This window comes from Passer montanus, unplaced genomic scaffold, assembly GCF_014805655.1.
Source record: "Passer montanus isolate IOZ18808 unplaced genomic scaffold, ASM1480565v1 scaffold19, whole genome shotgun sequence".
NCBI lineage: Eukaryota > Metazoa > Chordata > Aves > Passeriformes > Passeridae > Passer > Passer montanus.
Genome location: NW_024366480.1, coordinates 12,239,687 through 12,263,365, shown reverse-complemented (window position 1 = coordinate 12,263,365; position 23,679 = coordinate 12,239,687). Strand labels below are relative to the sequence as shown.

General features: G+C 36.3%; 1 long non-coding RNA gene across 1 annotated transcript in view; it reads right to left on the bottom strand.

The window, feature by feature from the left end:
• Positions 1-23,679, bottom strand: part of LOC120500817 — an 87,447-nt gene that overhangs the window by 52,199 nt on the left and 11,569 nt on the right. The window contains exon 3 of the long non-coding RNA XR_005627179.1: positions 16,952-17,093. This is a non-coding gene — a long non-coding RNA (uncharacterized LOC120500817). The remainder of the gene's footprint in view (positions 1-16,951; positions 17,094-23,679) is intronic.

Genomic DNA, 23,679 nt, shown 5'->3' with positions numbered 1-23,679 from the left:
GCACTGCTGATGCTGCACTGCTGAGTACACGGGCAAGCGTGAAGCCATGCACATCCCTTCCAGATCACCTCTCTGTGATCTGTGATTCTGTGGATGAATGCTTGCATACAAGGACTTAATGTCTGGGTAGTGAGCAGAGAGGTGTACAGCTGGCTATTTGAGTTCTGATGTCCACATTATTTGTTTGGTTTTTGCTTTCATTAGCTTTGCTGTATATATAACTTCAATGAATTGCACAGGCTTAGCTCTTCTTAAATGACAACATGTATTAAATTACAAAGACATTTAAGAAATATGGATTATAAAACCAAAATAAGGATACTAAATCTTATTCCAGTGAAACACACTATGGAGCATATTTCATTTTAGAGGGAATATTACATATGGTTAACATCATTGCATGAGGAGACAGGGTAAATTTTATCCCAGTACTATTCAACTATTTTATTCACATGTGGAACAGAAACATAGATCAAGTAATGCATTTGGGTTTGCTGGTACTCTTTGCATTTTATGTAGCTTCCTTTTTATCTGTAAAACCTTGGAAACATAAGTTCTTGCTGGGATATGTCTGTAAGGAGCAAATTCTAGTTACAAACAAATGATAAGGTGGCCTCTTGCTTAATTAATTTGCTCACATTAGTCTCTATTTAGAATAGGGTGTTAAGCTCTACTGATGGGCAGTCCAGCTACCAACCTGTGATTCAGTCAATACAGAGTTTCTTGGTTTGGTGTTGTTTATGGAATTCTTCAAAGAAAAAACACTGAAGATAAATTAACTCACTTGCACTCCCCATCAGCCTGTGTTTCAGTCAATACAGAGTTTCTTTGGTTTGGTGTTGTTTATGGAATTCTCCAAAGAAAAAACACTGAAGATAAATTAACTCACTTGCACTCCCCATCAGGCAGAACAATACCTGCATGCATGTACAACACAAATACACAGTCTCTGACAGTCTTAAGGAAACTTGTGCAGTTTAAAGGGATGTAGAACATCACTAACCTACAGCAGTGGCACTACTTCTACATCAGAACAGTTTAAAACCTACTTCAAATAAGAAGACAGTTTGCGACATTTTTAAAACAGTAAATTATTTCCCTTAAGAAAATGTTAAAAATTATCTTGCTATCATAGAGAATGAAAGAATATTCAATTAGATTACTCTAAGTTCATGCTCTTCATCCAAATTTAATTTTTTTGTTTAGCAGTTAAGAGCCACTATGCTGTCTTCACTGTAACCACCTTGGCATGGCAAAGAAATTCCCCCTGTGTTTTCAAAACCCCATAAAAGTAAAGGTGTTTTGAAAAAGAAGATTAACAGCAGGGTGTGACTGGGTAACAAAGTAGGGGCCTTGTCATTGCAGGAATAAAAGTGCCTGTGGTTCTCTAATACATTTACAAGCTCCTTTCCATTATGAAAAATGTCTGCCATCACTAATTTTTTCTCATTATTTGCACAGGATTGGAAATGAGGCACTGTCAATATGAAAGGAATTCACAGAGACATCTTCCTATTATTCTGCTAGCCTATACCACAACACTGTCCATTTTATTTATTACTTTGCTGAGCTGGTCTTTCCAAAACAAGCAAGCTGATAGAATTACCCCCAAGCAGTTGCCAAAATGATGATTAATATTATTACAAACTAATGCTTCTCATAAAACAGAGACATAAAACAGATTTCCTTTGACATGAGCTGCAAAAATCCCTCCTTGGCTCATATGCTACACACTGCTTGAAGAACATCACCTAGCTCTGAAGACCAAGTTCATGCACAGATCCTTCCCAGCTGAGGCCACCTGCAGCTATTCTTACCTTCAGATCACCAACAAATGCTGGCAGGGATAATGTATTTCTAGAAATACCTGCATGCTGCTAAAACACCCTCAGCACACATTATCCATGACTTCCTTCAAATCCTTTTCCTTCCTTCCCCCAACACCCACAGTCATACCTCCTCCCTACACCTCCTCTCCCAACTCCTTTAGTTAAAAGTTTGTAGACAAAAACAAGGCAAAGTTTTATACTTAAAATGTAAGATCCACTACTGTAGTGGCATAGAGTACCACAGACTTATGATAGGAAGGAAAGGAGCTACATTTCCTCCTTACAGGTTTCCAGATCTTACAGAGATGTAAGTCAAAGACTGAATCTAAAACTAAGAGAAAATTTTATCTAGCAAAGAGTGACACAGTTATCAAGGAAGAAAATATCCCAAAATATCCTAAAAAATAAGCTATTGCTCACTGGATGATATTCAGGACAGTCAGGTTAAATGAGGCATAAACTGTAATCAAAATTGCAACCACCAAGCTGGAAAGACTGGCAAAGAAAATGAAGACAGGAGTGCTCTTCTGGGGTGAGAATAATGCACACTGCTGCACACAGCAGCAGTGAGAAGACTAAAACTATCTAATGCAGATTATATAATGCTGTACAGTCAATCATAAAAGAAAGCTTTCTTAAAGTTGGAAGCATAAGTGTTCAGGGGCACACTCAGCTGAAGCAGAAGAGTGAGCCCTTCCAGCTCACAGGAGTTGCTCCGTGGAACCTGTAGTGTTACCTGCTCCTGGTGGGATGAAGAAAGGAAGGGATGAAGAAAAGAAAGGAAGATGAGCGTTGTGGTTTCACTCTGGCTGGCCAGTAAGTACCACACAGCCACTTGTTCACTCCTCTATATCACACCCCCAGGTGGGAAGGAGAGTTGAAAACAAAATCTAAACCTCAGGGGTTAGATAAGAAAAAAATAATAAAATATAATATTAATAATAACATCAATATGAATAATAATTTACAAATAATGATATGATTATACTAATATAATATTATACTAATACCAGAAACAGCAATAATAAGAATTGTAATGATAAGAAGAGGGAGAGAGAGTAACTGAACCCAAGGGAAATATGTGATGCATGATACAATTGTTCAACACCCACTGACTAGTGTTAATCACATCCCTGAACCACAGTGAGTGGCTGCTGGCCAACTCCCCCCAGTTTTTATACTGGGCACAACATTCTATAAGATGGAATGCCCCTTTTGCAGGTTGGGTCAGCTGTCCTGGCTTTTCTCCCTGCCAGGTTATTGTGCAACTCCACACTAGCAGAATATGAGATACTCAAAAGCCCTTGACTACATCTCAGCACTACTTAAAAACAGTGTGTTATCAACATTATTCTCATACTAAATCCAAAACCACAGCACTGTACCAGCTACAAAGAACAAAATGGACTCTGCTGCACCAAAACGAGGACATCTAAGTAACAGACTGGAAGGAAATGGAAAAGGCATCTGCAAGAAAAGATATAGATAACTTTTATTTTATATGCACTCTTAGCTATGCTTGGTATCATTTACCAAGGTATTAAATGTAGGAAAAGTAAACAAACACATTCTCCAAAGCTACTATGCAGCTTTATCATCATGTTGAATGAAAACTTCTGTGCCCTAATAAAGCTGATAGCTTTATAGTAGAATTTTGTTTCAGAATTATGTTTATGAATGAAAAAAAATCAGTGCATTAGACTCAGAATGACTAAGTATCAGATTTTTATGATACTTACAGCCAAGTATGAATGACACGTAGCCAGAACATCAGCTACTGATGATGCTCATGTTAATATCACACTCAGCACTTCGAAAATATCTACCATGTAGTCAGATTTCTTTTACTAGGGCCAGAGAATTCAGAGGTGGAAAATCTGTCAAAGTTATTTTATTTTCTTTTGTGAACACCTGCTAATTTTTTGTTTTTGTGTGTGTGTATATAAAGTATGCTGAAAAAAGGCATCCCATATTTTTATTTTCTCTTCCCATAAGACCTGGTTAAAAGCAATAGGATGAAGTATGCAAATGACACATTGCAAGAGAAGATGTCTGTACCACAGGGTGCTGTGGGATTCTGTGATATTCATGTTTCTGCATAACTTAATTTATCCATTAGGAGATAAATAGGAACTGTTAATACTCAGGAGATGTTTGCTCAGGAAGTTTGAGTGGCCTAGGTTGTTCTAGTCCATTAACGGGGAAACCATTGTTCAATTCCTTCCTCACTCAGCAGACAGTGTCTCTGGGGTACCACTGAGGCCACTCTGTGATGCTCTAGCAGTAAAACTGCCTTGAATTAAATTATCCAATAATTATGGATAATAAATTTGGCCAGGGGAAAAAAAATAAGTATAAGCAGGGGCAATGAAACAGCCCCTCCCCACTGTGCTCCTGGGGATGGAGCACAACCCTTGGTTACCTGTATGTTGTGACAAAAGATAATGTACCCACAGGCAGAGTGCAGAGCAGACCTTATGGCCCTGTAAATTGTCACATGGGATTTGGCTGACTTTTGCTAAATCAGCCACAAAATAACTAAACTGATTCATATTTGTCATTGTGCTGTCCATGCAAGTCTTTAATGGTTAAGGAAAGGCTGCTCTGGGAGATGCTAATCTCCACAGAGCCTCACAGTCTCTTCAGAAAAATATCAGAAAGATGTCCATGATCAACATGAAGGTTTCAATAGCAGAGAAGGATCCAGTTTTGCATAAAAATTAAGGCAAGTGTTGTGTACCTTTGATAAACACAGATCTGCGAAGGAAGGAAGGAAGGAAGGAAGGAAGGGAGGGAGGTTTTGGTGCTCCAGACTTTATAATTGTCCAAGTTCCCTTACAGCCTACATGGGAAATTTTACAATGTGTTAAATTGAGACAAAAGATTTTTAGAAATTTCCAGCTTCACAGGAAGTTTGGTAGGACCATGTAACTCAAAAAATACTTATGATTTAGGGCTTTAAACTGCTCTGTGACAGACCCAGTTATACCAGAAATATGAAACTGTTTCTGGCTAATGCTGACAATTACTTCAACACAGCAGTTGTCTTCTCTTTAATGACACATTGCCCATATTTCCCATTTCATATGGCTATTTTCCATGCTGTTATTCCTGAAAGTACAAAAGGAAATCAGTTGTCACTCAGACCTATCACTTTTTACTGTAATGAACAGTCTCAGTGTATGATATTCACAGGAGCTTGGAAAAAGACTCTATCTTTTTTAGACATGATAAACAAGGACTTCCCATAATAATTCAGTAGGATTGATTTTTGCTGTCATGATCAATCTGGGCATTTTATACTTTCTCTTTCTTAGGGCGCTTTTTCTTCTGTGAGATTAATTGTTTAGCATTGCTAATTTCTAGTGAATATCACATTAAAATATGTTGAAAGCTAGGAAATTGTGCAGAAATATTCTGAGGTTGACCACAGCAGATGCTCAAATGCAATTCAGTTTTGTACAACTGTGTGGTTTGACAGAGCAGCAATGGAGCACTCTAATGTACTGAAGAGGAGTTACCAGCATACACATTATTAAGAAAGATGTGAGGCACCCCAGTAAATCAATATTAATTCCAAAATTCAGCTTCAGACTCCTGAGAGGGAATTCTAGTGGCATGCAGGAGTAAATCTTAAGATGACACCCAAAAATACAGAGGCAGTACAGGCACTCTAGATCCTAATTCTAACTATGTTCTCTGTATCCTGTTATTTATGCTCACTGCTGCATTACTTGCTCATAAATAAGCTCCAGGTAGTGAAGGGGGTAGCAATGGAAACATTCATTGCACAGTCCCTACTTTCTAGGGACTGCCAGACTGCTTCAAAAATGATCAGCACTGACAGGTTGAGTAAAACCACTGAAATGGGAGTCAACGTCAAAACCAATCTGCAAATTTTGGTACAAAAAATAAAGAGGCTTCACTTGCGGCTAACCCAGATATTAACTAAGATGCAACAGTCAGAAATAGTTTAAAAGGTTTTGTCCTGGAGGAATATGCAACAGATCTCAGGTGATGTCATGTTAAAAACACACAACAAAGCTAATAAATATGACAGAAAAAACATCTGAATTCTTTTAGCAGAACATGAAAAACAATCCAAGATTGTAAAGGTAAGAATATATGTTTACTATACAACTAATTTCACAGATTAAACAAACTTCTCAGTGGCTAGCAGCAAAATTTTATTGCAAATACTTAATAAAACTACATTCCTTTTCCATATTTGTTTCATTTCATATCCTTAAAAGGATTTACAGCTGCCAATCTGAGGACAAGTAGAGTGTTATGTGATCAGAGAACTTAGGCTCAGTTTTATCAGCCAATAGCAACTAAAAGAAACATATTTCATATCCACATTTCAATCCACAAGTCCAGAGTTTGATCATCTTCACCTGTTTAAAGTAATACTGCCTCTCTCTTTTAATTACCTCTACCCATGCTTGGAATTGCACAGCTATAGCTAAGACTATAAAAACTTCTAAAAATTCACATCACAAATTACATGGTTGGATAAAAAGATGCAAGTTTCAGTAGAAAAGAAAATGCTTGTTTCTGACACATTCTTTGAACATAAAGGTGGCTGAAGAAAAATCAATCAATAATTAAAGAATTTCTGGCATTATAGATTATTTTAGTCTAGTTAAGACTTTTCCTTTTCCACAATGTCAATATAGCATAAAAATCCAAATACATCCCGAAGTAATGAAAATAACCACAGTGGTTTCTTAAGTATTATTTTTTATGTGTTAACCACAACTAATTGAAGTAATTTACAGTGTATATATTTAACACATTATACTTAAAATTTATTTAAACACATGCTAGTAAGTCAGTAAAAGCAGCTTTTCTGTAATCAGATAATAAGCAATACCACTGCAGAACCCAGTGGAATAGAAAATAAGTTTAGTTTAAATTATTAAAATGAAGAATTTTATATACCTCATATTTCTTTGGAGATTATATATGTGCAATGCACACTGTACATTTTGTATTTAAATAATGTTTTCATGAGTTACCCAGAAATTCATAACACACCATTTACAACGCCCTCACAGACACCAATAACAAGGCAAACTATGCTTTGCATAGTTCAAGGCATCCACAGAATATTAGTTCATGGCCAAAATACTATCTGTTGATGTGAAAAGACAGAAAAAGCCACTTTTGCTGTTCATATTTCTTCTGAAGAGTAAAACATCTAGTCATCAGAAAAAAATGAAAAATTAATTTCTATCATCATACATTATAGAGAGGATGGAGTTATTTATTAGGATTATAATACATATTCATATATGGCATGAAGAACGCCTCTATTTCTTCATGTGATTTTCATAATTCTGCTGCACTCTCAGTAACTGTTCTCTTTCCTCCCCCAAACTCCCTTCCCACCTTACTGCTGCAAAGCCACACTGAGATGCTGTGAACCAGAAGCAGAGAATCCCAGGAATTACAAAATGGTCAATGCTGTGCTCAGTTCCAAGTGCTTGCCCAGAAAAAAAGTTAAGAGAGAAGCTGGCCACAGTTTATAGTGCCACAGAACAGTAGAAATGTAATCATTATCAGAAACCATCAGACAAATTCAGCCTTCAGATAAAAGACCTATGTTTTGAATAGTAGGGATAAATTGCAAGCATTATCTATAGTTTACCTATTCATAACTATGTTAAAAATTCAAGATGCTAACTTTTTAAGATGACATGCTCATTGAAACTCAGGACTTCAGCTATTTGCTACATATACAGGTCAATCCTCCAATATTAATTAGTTTTTAAATTGTAAAGTGTTCAAATACTTTTTAAGCTCATTTCAAATTTTAAGGATTTTGGTAGGTTATATTAAGGTATCAGAATTTTTAACTATGTACACTGCAACTGTAAGTGGACTGCAAATTTTTCACAACCTCGACTCATCTTTTCTGAAATAAATGTAGTGTAACACATAAAAATACTGCATCTAATTAAGTAAATACCAGAGATAGACCTAAAGTCTAAATAAAAGTTTATCAACAAAATTTAGGGTCTTATTGAACCAAGAATAAAACTGCTCAGACTGTTCCAATGGCTTGGCCTTTCGTAATCAAAAATTTGAAAATAATTATTCTTTGGGAGACACATATTGGGTGGAAGTGTGAATCTCAGTGTATTTCAAAGAACAGAGACCACCTGTTCACAGGAGTTCCTGTGTGATTAGTGGAAATCAAATGACCAAATTCCAGTTTGCCTTACAGCCTCCAAGGTTTTCTGCTTCAATGTTTTTGATATGGTTAGCCACACCTTTCTCCCAGAAACCTTCAGTGCTTCTCAAGTGTTTGAGCTTTACCGTCAAAGTGCAATCAAGGTTCAAACTAATTTTGCTGCCTAGGAAGAAAGTTTATCCAATTAAAGCAGCTCTGATGATGCATTTGTTAAAAAAAATAAAGCCTCCAGCAGGGGTCAGTCTCAGAAGAGAGGTTGTTGGGAATAAATGAGTAAAAGGGGAGAAAATGTCTACTTAAGTAATACTGAACATAATACAGACCTGTTAATCTCCTTTCAATTCCTGTATATTGTATTTCATTAATATAGGTGATGAGGCACCTGGGGTGACTTCACTTTAAGAACTACAAAATTGTGCTGAATGCAAGAACAGTAATTGTGTAAAATAAACCTTGAATACTTATGAAGTACCATTAACAGAGACAATCTAATAGGAACATTAGATTTTTATTATTTATCATTAACTTTATTTTATGTATATACTGTCTAATTCTGCCTTAGACATGACCTAACACTTTTTCCTGTGATGTTAGTAACAGTAAGAGTTCATCTTAACTTTATTGTGACTATTTTCATAAAATTGAATTAATACTTGAAACACAGAGCCAGCAGTCTATTAATCTACAAAAATGAAAGTTCCACATAGTGACTTATGTTGGCCTCTTAGTTGCAAATGCCAAAATAAGTTCTAAGGTCCAGAAACGTGGCGTTTCTGCAATTGCAAGCTGCTTCTCTGGAAAAACCACCCAAACAAACTGACTCTGTAGAATGGAAGCCTCAAACAGATTTAAATTCCAACAGTTATTGTGAGAAGTCAATTCAATAGCATATTTGCTCTGTAATGAAAAAAGGAATAGAAGATAAGGGAGTAAAGAGCTGTCTGTCGACCATTGCTGTGTTTAATAGGACACACGCTGCAGTCACCTGGACTGAAGTTCTCCAAGTTCAAAAATAATCCACATCATAGGAAAAACATCTCTATAAATTCCTATATATAAATTCATTAACTATATCCTATTTGAAATGGATATAGTTAATGAAACAGATAATATGCCATCAGCACAGTAAAATCACTAAATAATTCAACTCAACCTTCCTAAAGACCATTACAATATTGTAACTTTCAATAATACCAACATTGTTTGATATTAACTCATTTATTGTTGTAATGCCCTGAAATCCCTTGTACCTCTCACTCATGCATTCCCATGCACATTCTACCCTTTTTTCTTTTAGTGGTGTAGTCTAAATGTTACTTAAAGATTAAAACTATAAATTACTATAATTTTAACATTCCAATAATTATATTACTTTTTGTAATTTCATTGTCTTATGCACTGACGGCCGATTCAAAGGAATATTTAATTCCAGAGGTGATCTATCATGTTGCAAATGTAATTTTTTCACATGCAGCAAGAATAAATCTCATCACCTTACTATCCTTCAAGGCCCTCCTAATGACAAAATGATTTACTGACTTGGCTGAACTATTTTTCTTCTAAAAATTTAGAACCATCAGAAATATTTAATGGCTCGATTTAAAGTGCTGAAATAGAAGCACACTGAAAGAATACTAAAATGCTGGTATTCCCCCAAGAATTAACACCTGTCAAATCAATAGGTTTTGAAGCGGAAGACATCGTGTCCATTTCCATTGCAAATCTGCAAGTAAACACTGTAAAAGGAATGTGTCTTATTTCTGAATAAGTGTGAAAGCACCATGCTCCTTTCAGGCTGCAAGATTCGCCAAGGTTTAATTATAGAATCTCCACATTCTTTTTACTTCAAAAGTTAATCATGTATGAGAGGTAACCCCTCTCCTTTGGAAACTACTGGCTGTAATTTAGAGCAATGCAAAAGACAATTCTGATATTGATTTAACTATTACAGCACTAAAATAAAGCTTATATGCTTTGCCATACAATTACTAATAGTGAAATGCCACACTTTCCAAGATATATCATACAAAAAAATATACATAACACATCTGTAATCTCAACAAGGCAGAGCAAGTCATACCCAAATGTTGTATCTAAGACTCTTTGCTTGATAAATTTGATCCAACTACAAATAAAATTATTATTTACAGGCACCAACACTTTTAAATAGGAATTCAAAACATACACTTAAAATACCACTCTTGCTGGGATGGTGTCTTTTCTAAGCAGCATGGTTGTAGCTGACAAGTGTTAGCCTATATGTGAAAGAAAAACCACACAAAAACCAAACTCCAAAAGTCTACTACCCATTTCTCTTTAAGCACACCAATTTTTGCATCTGTGAAGATGGGCCATATAGGACTAAAAGATAATGTGCTCGCAAATATCTGAGAAACGTAGCAGTGTTTCTATTGCAGAACATTTCAAGCAAACATCAAAATGCATTAGAGTAAAAAATAAATTCAGTATCAGGTAAAAGATATAGTAGAGGAACAAATCAAACAGAAATCAAGATTTTATTTCTCTAGATATTTATATATATATGTATATGTTCACATAAACAGAGCCCCCAGCTGGAACTAATGATTGTGTATTACTAAACACTTAAAAAAATTAGAAATAGTTAAATGGATCATCCCTTTTCTCTAGACAAGATGAAAATACCAGCAAAGAATTAAATTTTTTATTAAACTACTTCTGTGTGAAACATCTTATTCATGCATGCATTCTCCAGAACCACTATAATAACGTGTATATTTATCTGACTTTATGCTACTGACAACATATTTGATCAGCTCAAGGTTCAATCAGAACAAACTTCACAAACTTCAAGCTGGTAGGTTGAAAATAACAGATAGAAAAGAAAAAAAAACAAACCATGCTCGAGGGCATGGGAGTTGGATATTAAACCAGTTAGATAAAATACATATTCTTATAAAGTTTTAGTGATCACCAACATCCTGTTTTTGCACAACATCCTTTACTACAAAAGGGAAAAATCCTAAAACAACAATAATGACAATACCATAATCAACTGTTCAGGAACTCCAGTGGTACACTTCTCAGAAACTAGCATAAGACAGTGTTAGAACAGTTAAAGGACTGTTGTCAGTGTGAAAAAGTGTGAAAAGAATTTTGGGACATAGCTAGTGACTCTAAAAAGCTCATTCTGACATTAACTAATCCATATTTTCCTGAACATATCACTGAAAAAATAATTAAGTTCTTGGAGACACCCTTTATTATTTGATGCAACAAAGTTCCTTTGGTAGCTATTTAGTGCCTGTCCTGGTTACACTCCACTAGCATTTTGCTTTTTCTCAGCTGTAGGAACAGAGCTGTAGCATTATGAGCACACTCTAAATTGTCTGTGGCTGTTGAAGCTGTCGAAACAACACAAGCTACAGCATCCTACCTAATCTTGTGGCATATGTCAGGCTTTTTTAGGAAGGAGGTCACCAGCTCAGTGCTCCAGGAGCTCTGGTTATAGACAGGAGCAACCAAAATTCAAACACTCAGAGCTACCTTTCTACTTGAGTATGCAACTGGCTTACACTAAAAAACAAAGATCACTGTTCCTGCATTCCACACCCAGATTAAACACTGCTCTCTGAATTCATACAAAATAGATAAAATCTAATGTTGCTTTTATTACTGTGATAAACATGCTTTACTATTTTATTTATTTTCAAAAGATTTTTTATTTGAAACCACCATTTTTATCCAAAACATTACTGTTAGACAGGTTCTCTATTTATTTATCATTTTGCATACTTTTGCAACATCCTTTATTTTGCCCACTAGTCAAAGAATTGAGATTTCCTACATTCCTTTTCACTTTTACCAGCTTATAACAGTGGCAAAGGCAAAAAGTAATTCAGTATCTTTTTACGTAATGCAGCTCTCATTCTATGTGACATAATTCAAAATATGTCATAATTCGAAAATAAGTAATTATTTTTTTACATAGAGAAAGTTAGCAATATGTGCCGGGTTATCTGCAATATGTATCTTGTGACTAAAAAATACAGTATGGTTTTATTTAGGGAATTAATAAAGCCTATTTAAATGTTTCCTTAAATATATGGTGAAATTTTTGCTCCACTGAGATGAGGAAAGAAGATAAAAAATGTTCTAGACTGACTTGAAATTTCTTTTTCCAGCGTTTTCCTTATTTTGAGAACATGCTAGATTTCTATTTGAAGTCAAACTGGGACCTTCTCTGCTGTCTGTGTGTTTGTAATGCTTCACTTATAAGGAGGTTGGGTTCAATTTTACAAAAATACTCTCACCTTTTCACACCAAAAAAGGCATAATATTAAAAGCCAAAACCAATTAAAAAAAGATCCCACAAACTATCCTAAGTAATTCTGCTGGTTTGCCTTTTGGGTTTTTTTTCTGTGCCCTCACAATTTTTTAACGCTGGTTGTAACAAAAAAAACCTTCATGAACCATTTTAATTCCCAACCCTTTGTTGTACCACAACAGGATTAGTTCAGTTAATTCTGGGGCCACTTGTTCATACCAGAAAATGAAAATCACTATCCTTGTACCTTCAGTTAAGGGAAACAGTTTTCCTATCTTTGTCTAATTGAACAGAAAAGCTGTTGGCTTCACTTATTGAAATAATGTGTCTTGAGATCATAAGAAAATTCAGACAGGAATGGACATCAGGCAGTTTCTAGTTCAAGCTCCTGCTCCAAGCAGGCTCAGCTGTGAGACCAGGCTTGGGTGCTCAGGGCTTTGTCCAGCTGGGTCTTGAACACTTCAGAGAACAGAGCCAGCACAGGGTCTCTAAGCAGCCCAATGCAGCACCTGCTTGTCCTCAGAGTGAAAATGCTCCTCCTTCTATCCATTCTAAACCTCTTGTTTCAACTCATGGTCATTAAGCTGAGTTCCTGCCTCTTCAACTCAATTTGCCAGCACATTTTCACTGGCAGCAGTTTGGAGCCAAATTTTGAAATTTTTCAAATTTTCTCGAAAAGTTCTCTTCGGTGTGGTATAGTATAGTAATGTCAGATTCCTATGAAGGACCACAGCAAGCCAGACAAAACCTGGATGACTTTCCTCAATCTCATTAGTTCTCTGCATGATTCTCACATCAGTGAGGCTGTTTGCAGGAAATCCAATAAAGGCACTCTTACATATCATGGAGTTCAGTTTCAGATTAACACACCCAGCATCTGTTGTCTACATGCAAGAAAGATATTTAAGTTTGCTGTTACTTAGATAGCTAAGGCCCAGTTCTGTTGGCCTCAGAAATACCTTGGAACATTCCTTCCTGGCTCCAGCAAGCCCCTTAGGAGGCTGCAGGTCTCCTACAGTTCCCGTGGCATATTTATCTATTCCACAGAGATGTCTCAAGTACACCGTCACATTTTGAATGATCCTAGAGGCATACAAAGGTGCCAGTGATTTGAACCTGTAGGAGATGGATATTTGAATCATTCTTTTGGCCTGACTACCATGGAAACATGTAGTACATTGATTATATAAGAATCTAGACACCTAGCAAGTATTTAGACACTAACATACATTTACACTAAAGTGTCCTCATTACAAACTAAAACCCAGCCACAGCCCAAGATCATGAGAGATGACAACAGACAATTACAGCTCATTAAATGAAATGTCAGTGCTCTGTGGTATGGGTGAGAACCATGAAATGGTATCACCGTATATTGGGAAGCAGCTTCTTCACATTTTGTCTCAGGCTTTCAATCATATACACGTTAATGATTGAAGTTCCACATGAGAGACTAACCATATTTTTCTACTCCTTCCTTATTCCTGACCACTTCATCTAGGAAATTAACAAGCAACAACAAACGAAGGCCAAACATGGTCTGTGAGGTAGAAGAGATGAGAGGTAGAAGTCAAATCCTACATAATCTCTAATGCCTTCTTTCTGTGAATATAACAATGCTATATTGCTCAGTAAAATGTCAAAAATAACATACAGAGCTACCATATACCTTTCGAGAAACAGAAGATAAACTGAGTTCTCAAATATTCAGGGTTTCCATACTTCATGGAAAACTAAAAAGGCCTTCTAGAGTTCTTTCTCTTGAGAGTAGCAGAGATTTTCATCTGTTGTATCTTTGAAACACAGTGGCAGCCCTTGAATAAAAAAGCTCCAGCTAAATTCAATAACTTTTATTAATGCCCCTCTTATTTTTCCATTAAAATTTCCATGTGGATTGAAATAGTACACTAATAATACTGAAATCTACCCTGCAGATGTGGAAGAAATATGAAGAAGAAATGAAAGTTCTAAGATTTTAAGTAAATATGATAATGTTGTCAAAAGCAAAAAATATAAAAATATTCCTGAGACACAGGCTGTTCTTTCTGCTTTTCTGGTTTTTTTTTCTTTTTGTTTTTGGTTTTTTTTTTTTTTTTTTTTTAATTTTCAACATTTTCTTATTGTTGAGTTTATTTTCTGGGGTTTTTTTGGTTTCCTTTTTTTTTTTTTGTTTTTTTGTTTTTTTGGAGGTGGGGTTTCTAGCTTTTGATTTGTACTTCTCCTAATGTTTTTCTCAACTTAGTCTGTTTTTCTCAGCAGGATAATCTTTATATCCCAGACAGATGCCTAATTCTGCCCTGCACAACCTTATGGCTTCTTTTCAGATCAAATGATGCAAAACACAAACACTCCAACTACACAGAGGTGGAAGCAGAGGTTGAAGGATTGCTTTGATACTACTATAGGTACAACACTGTGGAAGTATTCACATGATGCTTTGATCAAATTCCTTTAAAATAATGTTCATGAATTATTCAACTGATTAAAAGTTCAACAATTCATTTGAACAATATTGCAAAATGGTTTGAAAAAACTGCTTTATGAGAGAATCCAAACTACCTCTGGCTACAAGTCTTCTGAAGCCATCTGAATGAATTCCTAGATTATCCTAGATATTGCTCTGCAAAAAAATTTGTTGTGTTCATTTGTTCTATATCTAGGTCAATACAATTAATGAAAGGTAATGCTCCATTGTCTTTCTGATAATTGTGGGGTCTTACAACCTACAAGCTAGCTATTGCTGGAGAAGAATCCCATCATCTTCCTACGAAAAACACACATTTTCCTAAAGTAAATTTTTACCTAAAGCATAAATTAATAATAATTGCATAGTGAGCACCATGAACAATACTGTGGGATCCCTTTATAAGGGAAGGTTTAATTTCATAAATGAATAAAGCCATCTTTTCTTTTTGATATTTTGCAAAACACTTGTTTATGGCAAACTGTCACTTGTATTCAGATTTAGAATGTAGAAACTACTGTGATGGTTCCTTGGAAATGCTTAAAATAGATAAGATGGATTGACTGATTGCATATTCCTTTGAATTATTGTGAAAGTACCAGATCTATCTAAATCATGCCATGAAAAAAGTGGAGTTAGAAGTTATGTAACTTCAAGTTGCTATAAATTGCTTCTTGTTGAAAGCTATATAAAACATTTTCAAATCTGTCATGTTCCACCTCTTCTGCTTAAAAAAATAAATCCAAGTGAAAATGTCCAAGAAAAGTATGAATCAGGCTTATGTTGTTAAGTTGGAGCAAAAGCTTGACACCATCAAGACTGGATACTCTTTAGCAATTAAATCAAGAATCTGGTCCATTTTATGTCCAGAATGTATTTTTTACAGTAAGAAACCACATTTTGTCAGTTAGCTAAACCAGTGTAGCTAAAAAAGCAACAAAACCAGATGAGACCTAATTCTCTTCTCACAAACACACCATTGCCATTTTTCACTTAATCCAAGTTTGATTCTTGAATACAGATTTTATCTACCTTCTTTTGCTGCTGACATTCCCACGTGCCCTCAGAACAAGTTATCTGACAAAGCAGCCAGGAAAATGCATTTTCTACTTCTCCTCCCACAGCAGCATGCAAGATGACTGTGCAGCAACAGCAGCCCAGAGAACACGCTCTACAAGGTCTGATCTGACCTCCAGACTTTGCCAGAAAGAAGTCTCACATCATGGACCAGTCTGACCTCCCACAAAGCAGGAGGAATGCAGTACAAAGAGAGCATGGAGGAGCCAGAAACTGCTTTATTTGTAGCACTGAAGAGAAGAAATGAGCACAGCAGACAGCAGAAGATAATACAGAGCTTCAAGCTGTGGGGCAGCACCCAGATGCTACTTTTGCTAGTCCTGAGAGTAACCACCATAGGCAGTAGGAACTGCAAAACCCTTGACAGTGAGATGAATGTCAAGCCCTTCTTTTCTATCCTAAAATATGTAACGAATTTGAGAAAGTAACTGCTTTTCCCTCACTTGGCTTATATATATATATATATATATATATATATATATATACACACACACACACACACATGAGTTTTTTACTGGCAGTGAAACTTGAAATCTTTTCAGAGTTTCACTGGGACCAGAGAGTGAAACTTCTTCAAGTGAGGCTTGGAAAGAGGGCATCCAGAAAAGGCACTCTTCATTTTCAGGGTAGGATACCCCTCTGCAAATAAAAACTTCCTTACTAGCAGTTCTGCCTTCCCCAATTAAACAGAAAGGCTGGTAAAACAAAATAACAAGGGGTCATGGCAGAATTAGAGTTGATATGTTGAAAGTGTGTATCACTCAGCGCTGAGTACCACTCCATGATTATCCCCTATTTTGTGCTCTGAAAAACAACAGCCTCCTACAGCAACAAACACAATTGTAAGACAGATACCATTTATCCCAGAAAACCTATCTGCTACTTAAAAAAATACTAGAAAGGAAAAACAACCCCTTGTGGTGAAATTAGCTGAAATTAGCTCTGATGATGATCCGTTCTTTAAATTGGGAAAGAAAAAAGGATGTTTTTGTTCAGCATGATTTATTTTTAGACTGGCAAAGACACAATGGTAAACAGAACTGGAGCTCTGTGGGCACCTTCTGAGGTTAAATTACCTTTCATGCCATTTGCACAGAAGACTGTTCTCAAGCAGCTTGAGCAGATGGTCGGGACACCATTGTCCGTTTACTTGTATCCACAAAGATAAGCGATTGCTCTCTGAAATCCTGAACAATATGGCCCTTGTGATGCTTTAGGCTGCCAAGGAGAAAAAACACAAACAAACAAACATAAATATAAATTTAGCTGAGGAGAACAAAAGAGTTTTGATTGATGAAATTTCATTTTGAACAACAAGTACATATAGAATAATATAATTTTTTAGATAAGAAAAGATATTTAAAATCATCAGGTTCAAATGTTAGCCTAACAATGTTGAGTCCACCACCAATCCATGTCCCCAGGTGTCACATGTCTATGAAATACCTCCAGGGATGGTTACTCCACAGCTTCCCTGGATAGGTTGTTGCAGTATTTGACAATCCTTTCCATCAAGATACTTTTCCCTAAAGCCAATCTAAGCCTTCCTTTCCACTACTTGAGGCCATTTCCTCTGATCCCATTGCTTGTTGCACGGGAGAAGAGACTGACCCCCACCTTTCCACAACCTCTCGTCAGGTACTCATAGAGACAGAGGGTCCTCTCTGAGCTGCCCTTTCCACAGACTAAACACTCCCAGATCCCTCAGCTGCCTCTCACAGGAACTGTGCTCCAGATCCTTCACCAGCTCTGTTGCCCTTCTCTGGACACACTCCAGCCCCTCAATGTCTTTCTTGCAGTGAGGGGCCCGAAACTGAACACAGCACTCAAGGTGCAGCCTCACCAGTGCTGAGTGCAGAGGCACAGTCACTGCTCTGGTCCTGCTGGCCACACTATTGCTGATGCCATTAGCCTTCTTGGCCACCTGGGCTCACACTGGCTCATGTTTGGCTGCTGTCATCCAACACTCCAAGGTCCTTTTCCACTGGGCAGCTTTCCAGCCACTTTTTCCAAGGCTGTAGCACTGCATGGGGTTGTTGTGACCCAAGTGCAGGACCCGGCACTTGGCCTTGTTGAGCCTCATACTATTGGCCTTAGCCCAAAATATCAGTAATCTAGGGCAGTTTCACTAAATGAACACAATTTGCTCCTGAATACTTAGCAAGGCAGGAGATGCAGGTAAAAACAAATCATACACAGTAACTCTGACTGAAATAAGAATCTACCATATCTGCACAACTGCTTCTACTGCATATAACATTTTCTGAAGCACACTGCCAAGTTACAACTCTCCTTCTGCCTACTGTGGCAGTGAGGTAACTAGAGATATCCAGAGTCATGCCAGAGCAGACAACTACCTGGGAACAGTGATCCACCCAAGTATTGGTTGAAAAGGTAATTTCACTTGTTTTAAGAGCTTCTCAAACGTTGAGAGAAGCCCTGGTTAAACATACCCAATGTGAGCATTTTGCCAACAAGCAATTTGCTAAAAAAGCACTTTTATTATTAGACTAATTTACCACTAAGAGAGATGCGTTTAAAGGATGTACAACTACAAAGAATGTTTCTAACATCTTACAAACAGTCTTTAGGATTTAGGAGTGAAGCAAGCAGATACTAGTCTTTGGACTTGCAACTAATAATTGCATAACCTGTCAATCTTAAAAGCTCCCAAAAGGAAAGGAAAAGCAATGTTGATGAATATGGAAAGAATCACATGGAATCAGTGAAGGGCCCTAGACATGGCCTTCAATACACACAGCAAAATAAGACAGAATTGGGTTTAGAAAATAACAGTGAAATTTGATAACTATGAATCATCAGCCACTCAAAATTCTGAAGACAGCAGGTATTGCAAAGCATTTAATTAACTAAAGTTTAATATAAAGATGTATAGTTGTTTCTGAAACAACTGCTTATTTAAATAATGACACAACAAATAAAATTCATATCCTCTATCTACTACCACACACTCCACAGCAAAAGTGGATATACTTATTTCTCCCTTTCTCATTTCAGTCATCAAATGACCTGTTTCAATCTCTTTTTGCTGTGATGCTGGCATATTCAGCATGCCTTACAATAAATGCACCATTTAGAGATTTTAGGTTCTTGTCAGATTTTTAGGAATTGTTAACACTTATTGGAGTAAGGAAAAAAAGGAAAAGACAGGTTGAGATAAATGTCAAATAGCGGCATCCAGTAACACAAAGTAATATGTTCTGATACTGAGGATTAATTATAGCTCAAATAAGAAGAAATCATTAGGAAATAATAGAAATATGAAGAAGAACTTGATAAAAAGTAGGTTAAAAAGTTAGGAAAACAGAAAAGTTTAGTTTTGTATAGGAATAAAAGAGAAAGTATAAATGGGAAGAACTTTCCTCTGCTTTCAAAAAGGAAGGAAACCCCAAAGTGTGTTTGTTCTAAATATCAGTGTCTTATGCTAATGTCACTTCCATTAAAAAAGAAACAAAAGTCAAGGCCTTTCTTCCCCTGAGGGAACACTCTCTATGCTTTACTTCCACCATTCTTCCCCCAAAATTAAAGGGAAGGCCACTGTCCCTCAGCTGTCTGTCTGTCCTTAACATTCCCAGACATATTTGCCTATTTGCAAATAAAGTATAATGAAAGTAATGACTATGCTTATGAAAACATAATTATAGGATCACTTAGGCTGGAAAAGACATTTAAGATCCTTGAGTCCAAGCATAAATCTAGTACTGTCCACCACTAAACTATGTCCCTAAGCATCACGTCCTTTTAATGTGAACTCCATATCTCAGAAAATAAGCTGGAAATACAACCATTCATCTCCTAGTAAATCAACAGTACACCTTGCAAAATCAGAGGATTTCACTTAGAAATATCTCAATTTTTACAAACTGAACATTACTTTTTCCTTATAAAGTAACTGCTAAGTTGTAAAAATAGTACAATATCTTTATATGATCAGAAGTTATGAGGTAGTCTGTGAAGAATAAGATAAAGATATCCCTAACCTCACAAATAACACATTTTCACTGAAAAAACCACCGAAGATTATTTTTTTGCTGTCAAGTAAAAAAAAAGAAAAAGCAAAAATGACCATTGAATAATACAAAGGCAGCTGCATAGTCATCAGATATCCTGTTTGAATGATACCAGTTAAAAAGAATGCAACATTTTATAGGAAATAAGACAAACCAACATAATTTACAAATGTGCTATTTGAAATGCATTTTACATAACTTCTGTACTGACTGAATTGAGGCATCCATAAATATTTCAGCTCTAACTCTCTCCAGACATGAAAATTCCCAAAAACACATCAACAAAATGAATTTGAAACCGCTGTGAATAAGAATTCAGCAAAACAAATGAAATTTCACATTGCTTTGTTGCCCTTACCATGAGCTAACAAGTGCCATGAATGGTAGATGGGTAAGAGGAATACATTCAGAGAAAAGCAAGTGCACACATGTATAGATGGATTTTCAAGAAAGCCAGGATGAAAACCCAGGTTCAGAAAGTTTTATAGCTAAAACAACAGGGATTTTTTTTTCTTTTTTCAGTAAAGCAGTAACAATTTCCTGCACATAAATTATCTTCTAGATCCTCCTGTGAGCTAGGCCATAATTAATGCACAGTAACAATTTTCAGCCACTGCAAAAACTGAGGCACAGATTTAGACTGTCTTTCCCTTTATACCACTGGGCATATATATCTTCTGATTATCAAAGATAGTTTCCCTTCTGCAGGTTTATAAGTGCAAGAGGCCGCAGTGGGAAAGTCAGGAAGGTGTTCCCATCTCTCCATTATGCAGTAAGATAAACTGATCATTATTTATGGAGAGGGAATATGCTGCATACTCTCAGAAATAAGACTCAATAACAACATGGAGATAAAAACAACTTCAGTATTAACAGTTGTACAGCAGCTGATTCCAATAGGAATTTCTCAGTAGTCAACTCCTTTCATACTGCATTTCATTTGTGGATCAATACAAATGTAGCAGAAGAATTTAATGAAATTACTGAAATTTCACGTATCTTCCAAGGAGCTGAGGATACAGCATGTATTATTCCATAATCACAGAAGGAAGATAACGCAAAATGGAAAAGCTGTGTTCAGTCTCAGTAGCATAAGTGACCAGTCTGAAATACATTTCTAACAGACAGCTAGTCTAAATGAGGTGTGTTAGAGGTAAAAGAGTTTAGGAGAAATATGTAAATCAGAAAGCAGGTGAATGTCAGGTAAATGACAATTTTATTTGCCTGCTAAATAAACTTGCCTGTTAAATCTTGCAGAAAATGGTATATGAAGTTTTCAGCTAAGATGTATCCACAGATTTAACTTCAGTTTTACAAACATATGCACTGAGAGGGAAAGTCTACTTGAAACTGCCTTATTGCAAAGCTGTACTTATTTCTTAATTCTGAAGTCTTTCTTTCATTAAATGTAGTGTTACAAGATGTCAGTCTTCACTATAACATCAGAGGAAGAATAGATATCCATGTCACTGGGAGACAAAATGAGCTCCATGATAACGTGGATTGATCACAGAACATTCCTTAAAGATCAAATAAAAACCTCTCCCTGAGCAACCAATGCCATAGTTGTTAATAAAATAGTGGCTTCTAACTTGCTGAAACTAGTACACCAAGAAACTGTTTGAGACAGGATTTTTTAGTGGTAAAAGAAATAGGAGCTTTCAAGTATAACATACATTACTAAGGATGGAAATATTTCTGACTTTAAATAAAAATTAATACTATGACATATTTGGAACAATTTTTTATGCATGTCTTTTAGATACTTGGCAGAAATCATGCCCATTTATGCAAGGTTAGAATTTCATTACCCAAGTTCCACCACCTAAGGAAACAGAAAGAGGAAACTAATATCCAAGTCCAAACAAATTCTAGTCAAGTACATAAAGACTCTAAAGTCAATAAAATTTTGTGATACTAAGAATGTATAAAATGCTTGATTACCTATTATTTCCTACATCGTGGAGACATACATACTTTGTGCAAAATGGGTGCTAAAAGAGCTACCAAATCAAAATTACTATTCTTCACAACACTTTTTACAGGTATAAAGACATAAAGAAAGTAAAAAGAAATTCCTAAGATACCATCAAATGGTGAAACCACAAGCCTTTCAAGAAGTACCAGGAATGCAGGTCAGTGTAAACTGCAATTTTATAAACTGTGATAAATACAAATGAGTTTCAGGATGAATTTTCTAAATGTACACCTCTGAATGCTTTAATTGCACTGCCAAGACCTCTACACTTCCAAGAATTCATTCAGAATTTCTGTAATTCCTGCTTGCCCCTACAGTGTTGTAACTTCCATCAGAATAAAGATCTGTTTTCAGTACACACACCATCCTTCCATTCTGGGAAGCAAAATCTTCATTAAACTTACAGACCCACCGATGACAGCCTCCACTGAACACAAGCCTTACTAACTCAGTTAATATTCTGGAGACCTGAAAATTTTCACAGAGGTAAACCATTACTTGCTGAACTCCAAAAAACTTCAGTATTGTTAACCTGGAGGTGCCTAAAGCCTAAGCAGTTATACTTTGCTTTATCTGCAGGCAGGAGACAGTATGAAAACAAGATTTAGTTGGGAAAAGGCAAAGCAACTCTCTTCCACTTGGAGAATTTGCAGACCAAGTGACAGTAACCAGTTCTTTGACCATCAAAGTGGTCAAACCATGAAGTGAGATATTCTGAGAGATTGTGGAACCTGCACCTTTGGAGATGTTCAAAACTGAATGGGACAAGGCCTTCAGCTATCTGATCCAACTTTTAAGTCATCCTTTTGGTCCAGATGTCCCTTTAAAATTAAACAATCATTTGGATCTATTCAAAACTACTTTTTTCTCAACTCAACTACAACAACATCCAGATTATAAGGTAGGAATTTGACTTGCTCTACTTCAGGCACTTTCTAAAAAGAGGGGAAGCTGAACCAGGGTGTTCCAAATTATCTGAATTGTTTTGCAATGGCCATAGGAGAATAGCACCTCAGCTTTATGATTCATAAAGACAATAGCTGCTTCAGTGCTATGAAATCCTTAACTCCCAGCTCATGCTTCTGTATTGAGTACAAAGAAGGAGTGCTAGCAGGCAAAAAACCAAAAAAATCACCACTATATTTACCTGCCAAATCACAGTTTTCCTTTGAGGTCTCCCATCGCACTAATGATGAGGCTGATTTGGCTTTGCATATGAGATGTGGCAAAGACACAGCCTGAGGTGATACTGAAGTGGAAAACAGAGCAAATTAAACTGGTTGTCTTCCTGTTTTACAACCAGCTGCAATTACCTTACTGGGTAGTTGCCATCCAAAGAGAACTGTGAACCACACAAACAGGAATAATTTCATTGGCATGCACAGAGTGAATCTTTCCCCAGGTGTAATTTAAGGAGTCCTTAAAATATGCAATTCTATCCATTGCTTTGAGCCTCAATCGCTTCCTACTGTAGTTCTGGTTTTCCTCTACATGAAGTCCTGCAGTTAAATCTACTTTCAGGATGACTGCCCTGATTAATAACTCTATAATGTCTGTACTCTCTGTGGGATAAGACATTTCTTTGTTCAAAAGTGATCCTTTTCCTCGGAACGCTGGCAATTTCAGCACTGAGGGAATGAATCACCACTGCTTGATGCTGCCATTCTCACTGCTGGGATATGTGGTCATGTGAAGTCATTCTGAGACATAATTTCTTACTCTCCTCAGTCAGATGGGCATTGCTGAAAAACAAATCTACTTAGCAAAACAGGTCAGTATTTTGATTTCCAGCTCA